Source organism: Molossus molossus, unplaced genomic scaffold (assembly GCF_014108415.1).
Source record: "Molossus molossus isolate mMolMol1 unplaced genomic scaffold, mMolMol1.p scaffold_m16_p_2, whole genome shotgun sequence".
Lineage (NCBI taxonomy): Eukaryota > Metazoa > Chordata > Mammalia > Chiroptera > Molossidae > Molossus > Molossus molossus.
Window position 1 is genome coordinate 57955930 of NW_023425355.1, and position 14519 is coordinate 57970448.

The following is a 14519-nucleotide window of genomic DNA, read 5'->3' on the forward strand; positions in this document are numbered from 1 at the left end:
GACCAAAAAGAGAGGTACTCAGACAAAAATACCTTTTAATTATTGTTTTAATTTAAAAAAAAATGGATAAAAACACTGCAGCAGCCCCAAAGCAGACTGTTCAAGCAAGATCCTGACAGTTGCAGCACTTGAGGATTAATTTTTAAAAATAATAAATTGATGATGGCAGCGGGCAGGACTAGAGAAAAGTAAATGTGTGAGAGAGATAGCGAGTGTGTGAGAGAGTGTGAATGGACTTGAAGGTGGATGAACAAACCTGAGCAGTGCAGAGCCATGGAGCAGAAAGTTCCTTCGCTGTGCACTGGAGCAGCCAGCTACCACAGTAAGCAGCTCTTCAGGGAGCTTCTCCCTGTGCCTTGGGGACATCCCAACATTTTAGAAGATCCCAGGTCTTCCCAGGGAGAAGGCAGTGGGAGCGGCTAGGGCCCAGCAACCTGAGCCCACTAGCACACCAGGCACCATTTGATCCGAGGACACTCTGTGTCAACACAGACCTGTGCACAGTAGTGGAGCTCCCAAGGTGCTTGTTGCGGAAGCCACAGACAGCCCAAAGCCCAGCACCAATCCCCACAGTAGCAGCCTGATCAGAGTTGAGATATAACCCCAGCAATAGAGGCTGGGGAGCAGACATCCATCCCCAGGCAACAGAAGCACAGACCAGAAGCTGAGACACCTCCCTAAAAACTAAAGCAAAAGCTGAGCAGGAGTTGAGTCCCACAGGGCAGCAGCACTCCCCATCCACCAGCAGTGGGACCTGGGGCTCCACAGAGGCCTGTGCAGTCCAGTAGTCCACAAGAGCAGTGGGAAGCCAGAGCCCTAGAGAGACTACTTTGATCCAGCTGCCCACCCATGGGAACTGCAGGTTGGGGAGCAGCAGAGAGGCTTGTGCTACCCAAAAGGGACTGTGCAATCCAGTTACCTGCAGGACCTACAGGGTGTTGAAGCACCAGAGAGGACTGTGCGACTCAGCAGAGACTGTGTGACCTGGTTACCCTTAAAAATTGCAGGGTGCTGAAACACCAGAGAGGCCTGTGCAACCCAGCAGGGACTGTGCCATCCAATTACCCACGTGACCTGAAGGGTGCTGAAGCACCAGAGAGGACAGTGTCACCCAGCAGGAACTGTGTGATCTATTTACCCATGGGGCCTGTGGGGTGCTGAAGACCCAGAGAGGCCTGTGTGACCCAGCAGAGACTGAACCATCCAGTTACCCACTGTACCTGCGGAGTAATGAAGCAACAGAGAGGCCTGTGTGATCCAGCAGCCCATAACATAGGCATAGAGCCAGGCCCCCAAATGGACTGTGTGATTCAGGTACCCACAGGATCTGCAGGGTGCAAGGGCACCAGAAAGGCTTGTGCCACCCAGCTGCACACAAGATAGTCTTAGAAGATGTGAACATGGAGGCCAGTGAATAGAAGCTACTCAAAGGACCTCCCAGGACCAAACAGGAATTACAAAGAAAATAAAGACAAATCCTTGAAAAAAAGCAACAGAAAAGCAGCAGAACAGGACCATATAACCAGGAACACTAGTAGGATCTGCGGAGGTGCGAGAGGGTGGCAGGTGGGGAGCACATGGAGCAGCAGTCTTAGCTCTGAGCAGTGCCCTTGGAGAATAAAGACCAAACCTGCTCCACAGCACTGAGAGCCAGGATAGAGCACTAAAATAGCCATAGCCACTCACCTGGGGTCTACGGCAGAGAGAGGGCAGAATGGGTTGGAACTCTGTGGGGACACCCGAAATTTGGAGGGCACTCAGAGTTTTCGATGAGTTGCAGACAAAATAGATGTTGGCCAATGTGTTCCTTCCCCAAGTTGTGAGGAAAAGGTGCATTCCTGCAACTTGAAAATTCAGCCTTTCCTAGGTGAGGCAAAGAAATACAAATTGAGGCTCATTAATAACTAGCATCTATCCCACCCTCTGGAAATCCTATTATTCAGAACACCTGGGCTACATTCCAAGGCACTGAGTAACTGAGACCACTAGTCACCAGGAAAAAGCTGGAGGATAAATGAAAGTTTCCTGGGCTTGCAAATTTACCCAGGAAAGTAAGACTTGACAGTGGTTTTTAACGTGGTCCCACCCTGGCTTATCCAAACCTAGTAGAGGGAGCCACAAAGAACAGAACACCAACACACAGAGAAAAAATTTGGCAGACTCCAAAACCCACTGAGATCGCCAAAGTGGTGAAACAAAGAAACAAATCTCAAATGAAAGAAGAGAACTCTATCAAAGATGAGATAAATGAAATGAAGCTAATCAAATTATCAGAGGTAGAGTTCAGAGCCATGATCGTGAGGAAGCTCAACAGCATGAGTTAGAACATCAGCACCATGAATAAAGATATAAAAACATTGAAAACCAGCAAATTGGAAATGAAGAATGACAAAGCATAAATTAAGACACATTTGGAAGGACTAACCAGCAGAGTATAGGAAGCTGAGGACCGGATCAGTGAATGAGAAGACAGGGTAGAAAAAATCAACCAATCAGAAAACCAAAAGAAAAAAAAAATAAAACACTTAGAAAACATGAAGATAGCTTAAGAGAACTTTGGGACCACTGGAAACATAATAACATTTGCATCATAGGAGTCCCCAAAGAAGAAAAAAATGGGCAAGTGTTGGAGAATATATTTGAAGAAATACTGACAGAAAACTTTCCTAACTTGGTGAAGGAAAAAGGCATTCAAGTTCAAGAAGCACAGAGAGCTGCAAGTAAGAATAACCCAACGAGGCCCACACCAAGACACACAGTAATTTAAATGCCAAAAATTAAAAACAATGAGAGAATACTAAAGGCGGCAAGAGATAAGTAACAGATTGCTTACAAAGAAAACCCCATAAAGCTCTCAGATGACTTCTCAAAAGAAACACTACAGGCCAGAAGGGAGTGGCATAAAGCAATCAAGATCATGAAAAACAAGGATCTGAATCCAAAAGTACTCTATCCATCAAGGATATCATTCAAAATAGATGGTGAAATAAAAAGCTTCCCGGGGGGGGGGGGGGACAAAACAAAAAAAACAAAACAAAACAAAACAAAAAACAACCTAAGGAAATATATGAACACCAAACAAACACTGCAAGAAATGTTAAAAGGATCGCTGTAATTACTAGAAGAAATAGGAAGAAAAATAGAACCATAGTAAACAAAAATGGCAAAAAATAAGTTCATATCAATTATCATTAAATGTGAATGGTTTGAATGCTCTGAAAAAAGGAACACAGTAGCTGATTGGATAAGAATGCATGACTCACACATATGTTGTTTACAAGAGACCCACCTCACAACAAAAGCCTCACATAGGTTGAAAGTGAAGGGATGGAAACCAGTGGAACAGAACAGAGAACCTGGAAATGGACCCAACGCAATGTGCTCAAACAATTTTTGACTAAGAAGGCAAGAGCATACAGAGTAGTAAAGACAGCCTTTTTAATAAATGGTGTTGAGAAAATTGGACAGCTACATGTAAAATATTGAAACTAGACCACCAAATTATACCATACACAAGAATAAACTCAAAATGGATAAGACTTAAATGTGACTCATGAATACATAAAAGTCCTAGAAGAAATTTAGGCAACAAAATTGTAGACATCTTACAGAGCAGAATTTTCACTGATACATCACCTAAGGCAACAGAAACAAAGGAGAAAATGAACACATGAGACTACATCAATCTCAAAAGCTTCTGCACAGCAAAAGATACAATCATCAAAATAGAAAGGCAACCCACTGTATGGGAGAGCATAATTGCCAATGATATATCAGATAAGGGGTTCATTTCCAATATATAGAGAGTGCTCATACAACTCCACAAAAGGAAGACAAAGAACCCAATTAAAAAATGGGCAGAGGAACTACATAGACACCTGTCCAAACAAGACATATGAATGGCTAAGAGACATATGAAAAAATGCTCAACATCACTAATCATCAGAGAGATGCAAATTAAAACAACAATGAGGTATCACCTCACACCTGTCAGAATGGCCACCATCAACAAATCATCAAACAACAAGTCTTGGTAAAGATTGTGGACAAAAGGGGACTCTAGTATACTGCTGGTGGGAATACAGCCTGTTGCAGCCACTGTAGAAAACAATATGGTGTTACCTAAAAAATTCAAAATTGATCTGATATTTGACCCAGTGATCCCACTTCTAGGAATATACCCTAAGAAGCCTGAAACACCAATCAAGAAGAATATATGTACCCTCATATTTGTAGCACCACTGTTTACAATACCTAAGATCTGGAAACAGCCCAAATGTCCATCAGTGGACAAAAGGATAAAAAAGCTGTGGTACATATACACAATGGAGTACTATGCAGCTGTAAGAAAGAAAGATCTCTTATCCTTTGAGACGACATGGAGGGTCCTGGAAAGTATTATCTTAAGCAAAAGAAGCCAAGGAGAGAAAGACAAATATTTCATGATCTCACTTATTTGTGGAATATAATGAACCTAACAGTCTGAGGAATGGGGTAGTCCCAGAGACGTGGAAGTGTGGTACTGAGTGACAATCCCCAGAGGAGGGGGTGGTAGGGGAGAGATAAACCACAGAACTTATATGCATGTATGCATGAACAATGGACATGGACAACAAAGCTTGGGACAGGGCAGAGGGGTAGGTGGGAATCAATGTGGGAAAAAGGAGAAACACCTGTAACAAAAATCAATAAATGAATTAAAAATAATAAAAGCATATAAATTTCTGAAAAAAACATAATAAATTGATTTTGAACAAATTCTCTTTTATTCTGAATTACAATCCAGAAATATTTATTTAGCCTTGGCTGGTTTGGCTCAGCGTTTGGGTTGTCGGCCTGTGGACCAGGGAGTTCCAGGTTCGGTTCCTACTAGAGGCATGTACAAAAATAAATATGTAAATATTTATTTAAATGTTAACTATTCATGCCATTCCACCCCCCATTCCCCACCCACGTGCTTTTGGAAATAGAGAACTAGCCACTCTTCTCAAAATAGAGGACTTGCCAGTGTTTTGGAATCAACTGATGCCCTCCCAGGCTGCTTGATAAGAACCTGCTGGACAGTGTGCTGTTATTCTTTTGTCTATTCACAGGTCACCACCAGACAACAGATTTTAATTTAGAAATTTTCTCCTATGTCAACTCTCACCCCCAAAATTTCAGGAATACCCTTTTCTTTTAGGATCTTGTTTATTGCTTCTCATTTCTACTTTTTATTTTATTTAAACATTTTTTTTTCCTTATTGATTTTAGAGAGAGGTGAAGGGAGAGAGAGAGATAGAAACATTGATGAAAGAGAACATTGATTGGCCACCTCCCGCATGCCCTCCACTAGGCATTTAGCCCACAACCTTGGCATCTGCCCTGACCAGGAATCGAACTGGCACCTCTTGGTACATGGGTTGATGCTCAACCACTGAGTCACACTGGCTGAGCGAGTTTAAAATTTCTTAATGGAGAAATTAGTCAGTTTATTTCAACATATATTAAAGATGCCTAAGTAGTACTGGTTGGTACACAGTGTGTATGGAAATAATACCTGTTGAAAGAAAACTTCCCTTGACAAAAATTAATTCACAATATTATTGCTAAGTCCAAATTATTCAAAATTACTGACTATTCATGTACCAGCTATTTCTAGTCACAGTTAGCAAGAAAACTTTCTCTGTTTGCTATACTATATGCTGCATTAATAATCACAAGGACCCAAATAACACTAAAAGTAAAGGAAATGGCACCGTTACTTGGATATGCCTTTGAAATAGACATGGCTTTTTTATTTAATAAATTTTTCCTTATAAATCATGATTTGATTAAGAGACTATTAATTTTTCTCATAGGAGGAATGTAGCATTCAATCTCCAATTCACTAATGTATTCAACTTTTATTAGGTACCTAATCTGAGCCAAGGTCTGAACAAAATCATCTCTACAATCATGATATTCACATTCTAGTTGAGATAATAGATACAAAAGTAAATAATAACCATGTGGAAACTGATAAAATAGAGGCAGGCCTTCCTCTTCCCCTCTGTCCAGTAAAATAGATCATGGTGTATAGTGGATTGATTCTTTTAATGTGGATGAGAGTGGAGAAGGTTCTTCAGAGGAAAAATTATATGAACTGTGCATTAAAAATAAACACATCTGCTAGTTTATAATGAGGTTTGAAGTGATATTAAAGGTATTTTAAGTAGAGATCATAAAATATAGGTATAAAAATGGATAAACTATTCAAATAATGGAGAGGAATGTCAGAGAGGCAATATAATATAATAGTATGAAAGCTGAAGGGAGAGGCTATTTTCCTTGGAGGATGCACAAGCAGATATTTAAATTTTGTTTTGTGTGTGTGTGCGTGCACATGTGTATATGAACATCCACATGTATGCTGCATTTTTCAGTCTTCATGGCTAAGGAGTTGGTGATACATATATACTTTGAGACTATTTAATATGTTCTGTGTCACAGAAGCAACCAAGTTCTCTCCTGTATACTGAATATACACTCAGATAAAAAAAAAATCACATGTAGTTTGCTTTTTAAGTTAATAAAAAAGGCAATCTTAGATGTTGTTGGAACAAACTGATAAATTTTATTTTATGTGTGGACTTAGTAGAAAACCATCCACACTAGTCTTTATTCTTAAAAATTAACTAGCAAACTCAATATTTTTAATAATGTTTGAAACAGTAAAAATAATTAATATTCTTACACAACTCTAAGATTTGGGTTAGGCATTTAAAATTGTAAATATATTTTTTGATGTAAACAGTGGGGGAGAATATCACTGATAGGACAAATAGTACTTCCCCTACTATGCCTATGTCTCCCCTAAGGTACACATCAGCTCTGTACTAAATGACAATATTTTACACTTCCTAAGTAAGACCTTAAAAATTCAGGCTACTACACTTGTTATGATGTCAGTAATATCCCAGATTGCTACTCTGGGTTCTTCTTACCAATGATTGCAAAAGATGAGCCTAAATAATGCTTGCTCCTAAGTCAATTATTTGAAAATAGAACACATAATGTGAGATTTACTATGATAGTCTTAACTTTGTAGTGAACTGAAGTGTTTGTAGATTCTGTAAAATTGACTGATAGCTTTTCATACTTACAGCAGTTCTACAGAGAATAAGACTTTTATGTTCAGAAAAGCAGCAAGGTCAAAAACTACATAAGGTAGACAGGAAATGCTATTTCTGATTTTGTAGAAATACTGAAAGCAGCTTTTGCAAATGCTGTGCTTCAAGGAAGTGAATGTGTAATGAGAGGGAGAATACTGACAGAAAGGGAATAAGATAAAGAAAAAAGATTCATGGGGCAGTGATATGAAAAATAAATACATGAAAATTGATACAGATAATCTAGTTAGTCTTTTAACATTTTATTTGGAGAATGAGTGCACTCTTTTATGTTTCATTTTGGCAGGTGCAAAAATATACTATCATACATTAGGGCATCAAATACCTAAGCCTGTACTAGTTAAGTGGGGAGAAAGCAATTTAAAATTCTTCAACTCCAGTTAGTCTTTTCCTTTATTCTCTAGACATGAGACTAAATTTTCAAATTTGCCTAAGGAAGTCCTTCATGTGAAAATTGGAAAGTAGACTCTTCCTCCTCCCAGCACAAATAAAAGTTAATCCAATTATTATCATCAGAGTAGAGTTTTCTCCCATGCGTAACTTTGGTAGACTACATCTCTCTTCCCTGCGAAAAAAATCAAAGAAATATACCCTGTTATGGGTGTCTTTGTCCCTACCTGAATATATTTCCTATAATAGTGAGGTCCAGCATTAATGTATTGAACAGCTATTTCACATATTTTAGCAATTTTTCCAAATAATGTTGGAATTCATTTTCCTAAACCATGTCCCTTTAGAAATCACTCTCTACTTTCTCCCTCTAGTTTTCAAGATTCTTTAGGTTAAATAGTAACTCTTCTTTACTAATATTCTAACTTAGTCTTATCAGGTAGTCACTAGTTATATGGCATGTTATAATTCATGAGAGACACATTTGTCCATTTGCTTGCTTCTGATTCCCATGATATCCCTATAATTACATTTCATATTAGTAAGTTTCTAGGCAGTCCTGTGGGACTTCTCTACCGAGAGCCTTAATTAAACATGTTCAAAATTAAAACAACCTTTGCTGAGACACTTGTCACACCAGCTTTACAGGCTTGCCTGGGACACAAGAGGTAATTCCATGATCAGTGGAAGCATGACAGGGATCGGGACCTAAGCAGTAAACTTGCTGATTCACAGGGAGGTAATTTATTACACCGACTAGACCTACTAACTAGTATGATGGAAATAGGAGGATTAAGACAGAATGTAAAATATTGGGACAAAGAGTAAAAGTAATGTAATTTCACAGTGCTATTTTATGCTTCCCCCAAAATAAATCACTAAAATAAAATGAAAACCACACCTTTATTTTATTATGCTAAGAAGCTGGAAGAACAGGTAAAAACATTCAGTCAATCTCTTAGGATTTGGGTTATTGAAGTTAGTGTAGAGCCTTGTCTTCCAAGATTCATCCACATTGTAAAAAATTATCTGTTAACTTCTCACCAGTTGTTGATACCAGCCCAAGATCAAATTATCCCTGTGATTCAGTTACCTCATGCTGGCTTCATCCTTCACTTGACTCAGGAAAGCTATACTCAAGAAATAAATCAATTAATCCAATTAAACTGACATATAAAAGAATGATAAGGTTTAAATTATTAATTTTTCATGAATATTTATATTTGACAAGAGGAAAAAACCCCGATGAGTTTAACCACAAAATAGTTGCCTATAAATATAACATTTGAAAACGGTACAATTTCCTAGATTAATATTTCCTTCTGGAATGTTGAGTTTTGACTATACATCAAAAATTTTGGCAAAAACCTTCTGCATAGTAAAGGAAACTATCAACAAAATGAAAAAGTAACCTACAGAATGGGAGAAAATATTTTCAAACCGTCTATATGATGAGGGGTTAATATAAATATATATAAATAACTCATATAACTCAATAGAAAAAAAGCAAACAATTTGATTAAAAACCTGGCAGAGGAACTAAATAAGTATTTTCCAAAGAAGACATAAAAATAACCAGGAGGTATATTAAAAAATGCTCAACATTACCAATCATTAGGTAAACATAAATCAAAACCATAATAAAATATCACCTCACACATCTTAGAATAGCTACTATTAAAAAAAGACAAGAAATAGCAAGGGTTGGTGAGGATGTGGAGACAGGGAATCCTTGTACACTGTTGGTAGGAAACTAAATTGGTGCAGTATGTAAGTTCCTCAAAAATTAAAACTTGAACTGCCATATTATTCCACAGTTCTAATTTCGGGTATTTATCCCAAGGAAATGAAAACACGAACTCAGGAAGATATCTGTGTGTTCATGTTCATTGAAGCATTACTTAAAATAGTTAACATTGAAACAACCTAAATGTCCAAAGATGGATGAATGGATGAAGAAAATGTTATATATATGGAATAATATGCATGCATAAAAAGAAATAAAATCCTGCCATTTGTGACGACATGAATGGACCTTACGGTCATTATACTAAGTGAAATAAGTTCAACAAAGACAAATATATATGATCTCACATATACAGGCTGAGGCAAATTAGATTTACAACTGTGAGTACACAAAACAGAATTTATTCTTGTATCATTATTTATTATTGTGTTATTTTCCATACTAAAAACTGTAGACCTATTTTTGCTTCACCCTGTGTATGGAATCTAAAAAATACAAATTCATATCAACAGAGAACATATTGGTGGTTGCCAGAGTCAGGGAGTAAGGGGCAAAGGAAATGGATGAAGGTAATAAAGTATAAACTTCCAGTGATAAGATAAACATATCCTGTTATAATGTACAGCATGGTGATTATAGTTAATAATATTGCTTTGTATGATTAAAAGTTTCTAAGGGGCCCTGGCCAGTTTGGCTCAGCAGTTGGAGCATTGGCCTGTGGTCTGGAGAGACCCGGGTTCGGTTCCCGCTAAGGGCATGTACCTCAGTTGCATTTTTTCAAGTCTAGTTAGGGTAAAAAGTTCTTTTCAAAGTTGAAACAAATTTTTTCACTACCGAGAAAATAAACACAAGTATATTTAAGCTGAAAAAAAAGTTTCTAAGGGAGTGTATCTTTCAAATTATCATCATAACTACCCCTCCAGCCCCCCACCAAAACAACACATCTTTGAGAAAAAAAAAAAAAATGGCGGCGGAGTGAATGGAAGCTACACAGACCATCTCCCAGGACAAAACTGGAAATACAACAAAAATAAAGACACATCGTCAGGAAAAGGCAACAAAAAAGCAGCTTGGAGGGCCACATAACCAGGGACACTGACTCAATCCTGGTAGGCTTGTGAGGACACAAGAGGGGGCTGGGAGGCCACGGTCTGCCCGGGCTGGGACCTGCAGTGCCCTGGGCTGGGACCTGTGGCCTTGGGTGAGGCCTGTGCCCTCAGCTGGTACCTGAGGCCCTGGCTGGGACCTGTGGCTTCGGCTGGAACAAGCGGCAGCCTCAGCTGGGACATGTGGAGGCCTCATGCGGCTTTGGCCGCCCTTAGCTAGGAGGAGCACCCTCTGGTAAAAGACCCAGGAGGCTCCACAGTGCACAGCCCAGACAGAGGCTAACTTGGCAGCAGCCACTCACCTTGGGCTCCGGCAGACGGAGGGCAGACTGGACTGGAACTGTGTGGGGACACTCGGGATTTGGAGGGTGCTCAGAGCTTTTGCTGAGTGCAGCCACTCAGGACTGAGGTCATCTTACTCCTTACCAGGGCCCTAAGTAGGGGTGGTGGCCCCACCTCGGATATTCAACCCCACCCAGTGGCCATTAAAATGCTAATTGATGTATCAGTGAAAATTCTGCTGCATATGACCTCTGAAATGTTGTTGCCAACAGTTTCTTCTAGGATTTTTATGGATTCATGAGTCACTGTTAAGTCTTTCTCCATTTTTAGTTTATTCTTGTGTAGGGTGTAAGTTGATGGTCCAGTTTCATTTTTCTCCATGTAGCTATCCAATTTTATGAGCACCATTTATTAAAGAGGCTGTCCTTACTCCACTGAATGCTCTTGCCACTTTTGTCAAATATTAATTGATCATATTGCCTTGGGTTCATTTCTGGGTTCTCTGTTCAGTTCCACTGGCCTATATGCCTGTTTTTGTGCCAGTACCAGGCTGTTTTGATTACAGTGTCTTTGTAGTATAACCTGAAATCTGGTAATGTGATCCCTCCAACTTTGTTCTTCTTTTTCAAGATTGCTATAGCTATTTGAAGTCTTTTTTGAGTAAAGACATAGAAATGATGAAAATCAACTAGTTGGAAATTAAAAACCACCAAGAAGAAATGAAGAATGACATATCAGAAAAAAAAAAAAAAAAAAAAAAAACACATTGGAAAGCCTAAATAGCAGAGTAGAGGAAGCTGAGGACTGGATCAGTGAATTAGAAGATGGGGTTGAAAAAATCAACCAATCAGAAAACCAAAAGGAAAAAAATAATTAAAAAACAGGAAAACAGCTTAAGAGAACTGTGGGACAACCGGAAACATAATAACATTTGCATCATAGGAGTCCCTGAAGAAGAAGAAAATGAGCAAGGATTAGACAATATATTTGAAGAAATAGTGACAGAAAAATTCTCTAATTTGGTGAAGGAAGATGCCATCAAAGTTCAAGAAGCACAGAGAGCCCCAAGTAAGAAGAACCCAAACAGGCCCTCACCAAGACACATAGTAATCAAAGTGCCAAAAATTAAAGACAAAGAGAGAATCCTAAAAGCAGCAAGAGATAAGCAACAGGTTACCTACAAAGGGAACCCCATAAGGCTCTCAGCTGACTTCTCAACAGAAACACTACAGGCCAGAAGGGAATGGCATGAGGTAATCAAGGTCATGAAAAACAAGGATCTGAATCCAAGACTACTCTACCCAGTAAGGCTATCATTCAAAATAGAAGGTCAAATAAAGAGCTTCTCAGGAAAAAAAAAAAAAAAAAAGGCTAAGAGAATACATTAGGACCACACCAGCACTGCAAGAAATGTCAAAAGGACTGCTGTAATTAGCTGGAGAAATAGGAAGAAAAATATAACCACACTAAACAAAAATGGCAATAAATAAGTACATATCAATAATCACCTTAAATGTAAATGGATTGAATGCTCCCATAAAAAGACACAGAGTAGCTGATGGGATAAGAAAGCATGACTCACATATATGTTGTGTACAAGAAACACACCTCACAACAAAAGACACATAGATTGAAAGTGAAGGGATGGAAAAAAAAATCTTCCAAGCAAAAGGAAAGGAAAAAAAAATCTTGGGTAGCAATACTCATTTCTGATAAAATAGATTTCAAAATAAAGGCCATAACTAGAGGCAAAGAAGGCCTCTACATAATATTGAAATGATCTTTCCAACAGGAAGATATAACCTTGATAAACATATATGCACCCAATATAGGAGCACTAAAATATATTAAAAATCTTTGTGAAAACTTGAAAGGAGAAATTGACAGCAATACAATCATAGCAGGGGACTTCAACACCCTGCTGACATCACTGGATAGATCCTCTAGAGAAAAAATTAGCAAGGAAAAAGAAACTCTAAATGAAGCACTAGACCAAATGGATTTAATAGACATCTACAGAGAATTATACCCCAAAACTACAGAATTCACATTCTTCTCAAGTGCACAAGGGACATTCTTAAAGATAGATTAAATGTTAAGACACAAACTAAGTCTCTACAAGTTCAAGAAGATTGAAATCATATCAAGCATCTTCTCAGATCACAATGGCATGAAACTAGAAATCAATTGCAACAAGAACATGCAAAGACATTTGAACACATGGCAGCTAAATAGCATGTTATTAAACAATGAATGGGTTATCAAGGAGATCAAGGAATTTAAAAAAACAAAACAAAAAAACAAAACAAAACAAAAAAACTTCTTGGAAACCAAATAAAATGAAGACACAATAACTATGGGATGCAGTTCTGAGAGTGAAGTTCATAGCCCTACAGGCTTACCTCAAAATACAAGAAAAATCTCTAATAGACCATCTAACTTTACAACTTAAAGAACTAGAGAGAAAACAAAAAGAAAAACCCAGAGCAAGTAGAAGAAAGGAAATAGTAAAGATCAGAGCAGAATTAACAAAATAGAGTCCTAAAAAACAATTCAAAGGGTCAACGAAACAAAGAGCTGGTTTTTCAAAAAGATAAACAAGATTGATGGACCCTTAGTTAGACTCACCAAGAAACAAAGACAGAGAACGCAAATACACAAAATCAGAAATGAAAGAGAAGTAACAACTGACACCACAGAAATACAAAAGACGGTTAACATCTACTATGAACAATGATATGGCAACAAATCCGACAATCTAAGCAAAATGTACAAATTTCTAGAAACATATAGTCTCCCAAAAATGGACCAGGAAGAAATAGAAAACTTGAACAGATCAATAACAACAGAAAAATTGAAGATGTAATCAAGACTCTTCCAGCAAACATAATCCCAGGTCCAGATGGCTTCATGGGCTAGTTTTACCGAACATTCGAAGAAGAACTAACACCCATTCTCCTCAAACGATTTCAAAAAATTCAAGAAGAAGGAAGACTTCCAAAGTTGTTTTATGAAGCCAGAATAATTTTAATTCCAAAACCAGAAAAAGACACTACAAAGAAAGAAAACTACAGGCCAATATCCCTGATGAACATAGATGCCAAAATCCTGAACAAAGAACTAGCAAATCGGATCCAGAAATACACCAAAAAAATTATTCACCATGACCAAGTGGGATTCATCCCAGGGATGCAAGGCGGGTACAATATTCACAAATCAATAAACGTGATACACCACATGAATTAAATGAAGAATAAAAACCACATGATCACACCAATAGATGCCGAAAAAGCCGTCAACTAATCCAGCATCCATTTCTGATAAAAACACTCAGCAATGTGGGAATAGAGGGATCATGTCTTGACATAATAAAGGCCATATGTGAAAGACCTACAGCCAACATCATACTCAATGGGCAAAAACTAAAAGCATTTCCCTTAAGAACAGGAACAAGGCAACGATGCCCAGTTTCGCCACTCTTACTTAACATAGTACTGGAAGTCTTAGCCACAGCACTCAGTCATGAAGAGAAAATAAAAGGGATCCAAATTGGAAAGGAGAAATTGAAATTGTCATTATTCACAGATGACATGATACTATACGTAGAGAACCCCAAAGACTCCATCACAAATTTACTAGATTAATAAATGAATTTGGAAAAGTAGCAGGATACAAAATTAACATCAAGAAATCAATATGATTCTTATACACCAATGATGTACTCACAGAAAGAGAAACTAAGAAAACAGTCCCATTTACCATTGTGACAACAAAATTAAGATACTTAGGAATAAACTTAACCAAAGAATTAAAGGACCTATTTGCAAAAAACTACAGGTCATT